Raw genomic sequence first — 1656 nt, forward strand, 5'->3', positions numbered from 1 at the left:
CGCCCAGCCCAGCCAGGGAGCGTCTGCAAACTCCCCGCCCCAGCTACTCCACCCCAGGGGCCGTCGGACGCTCCCGCTCTCGTGGGGAACTTTCCTGGCGTCTGCACTGCCCCGGGGGACTCGGCTGGATAAGGACCCCAGTCCTCGCTCCAGCTCCCTTTGCCCGGAGGCCTGCGTGCCCTCGAGGGGCTCCCCTTCCTCCTCCTGGCTGGGCTAAGTCCCCGAAACCCCAACAGGGCTGGGGCTCGTGTCCTTGTCACTTGGGACAGGGGCGAGGGTGTCCCCACTCTGGGGTGCTCTCTCTGCACCGGACGCCTCCCTGCCCCGCTGGCCATTCCGTACAGTTCAAAGCCGATACACTGGAGTAAACAGCAACTGAGAACCAAAACCAGAGGGAAACGGGAAAGTTTCTAGGACAGTGGTTCTCAGACCTTTTTTTCCCCGCAGACCACTTGAAAATTGCTGGGGGTCTTGGTGGACCACTTAATCATAGACGATGCTGGTTGGAAGAGACCTCAGGAGGTCATCTAGTCCAACCCCCTGCGCCAGGCAGGACCAGCCCCAACTAAATGGTCTTTCCTAATGTTGTTTGGACTGTTAGCTAACTATTGTTGGAGGATGGATCTCCACTGTTCTCCATGGTGACAGAGGACAGGACAAGGAGTAATGGTCTCAAGTTGCAGTGGGGGAGGTTTAGGTTGGATATTAGGAAAAACTTTTTCACTAGGAGGGTGGTGAAGCACTGGAATGGGTTACCTAGGGAGGTGGTGGAATCTCCTTCCTTAGGGGATTTTAAGGCCAGGCTTGACAAAGCCCTGGCTGGGATGATTTAGTTGTGGATTGGTCCTACTTTGAGTAGGGGGTCGGACTAGATGACCTCCTGAGGTCCCTTCCAACCCTGATATTCTATGATTCTATGAATTTATGAAAAGCTCAATATAAAAAAACCCTTAACAATAATTATTTATCTCTCCTGCATGCATATTATCTGCAGACACAGCACAGCTGTAAGATGTGAAACAAATCTATGAGTCAACTAGAAATTGCCATGCTCTCATTGCAAATATTAATACAATATGTTCTGATCCTGGAAAGGAGAGGGAAAGGCATTCACTCAAGCTTATGCAATTTCTCTGAGATGTCCACTCTAAATCAGATTAACACTTCATACACCTGGAACAGTAAAAATAGGTAATAAAGTGTAAGCAGTGTCAGGATGAGCTCCACCCTGACATCTGGTGGTGAGGTGTGGCAAGTTGTGGAAAAGAACTTCAGGGGCCGATCTCATTTGCATAGGCACACCCACCACGCCTAGAATGAGACCATAGCTGCCCAAATGGTCACTTTGGCTGCTGTGGGATCCCCAGTGTCTCTGTTATTGGGGCAGGAAGAATAAATTGTTATTACCCTGATTATGGGAACTGTGCTTGGAACTGTACGTGGCCTTTTGTTACGATGGAGGGATTCACCATCATCTAAGTAGCACTCGCTAGGCAAGGGTCATGGGTTCCAAAACTGTGTGAATGGGGAGAGGCTGGGGACAAGTATTAATACTTGGTGGCATGGGCCCCTTGGTGAGGGCCTTACATGCTGATTGCACTTCCTCCTCTCTCCACTGTGGAATATCAGAGCTAATTTTGATTTCATTAGAAGTCT

Source organism: Lepidochelys olivacea (assembly GCF_965140295.1).
Source record: "Lepidochelys olivacea isolate rLepOli2 genome assembly, chromosome: 13".
NCBI classification, from domain to species: domain Eukaryota; kingdom Metazoa; phylum Chordata; order Testudines; family Cheloniidae; genus Lepidochelys; species Lepidochelys olivacea.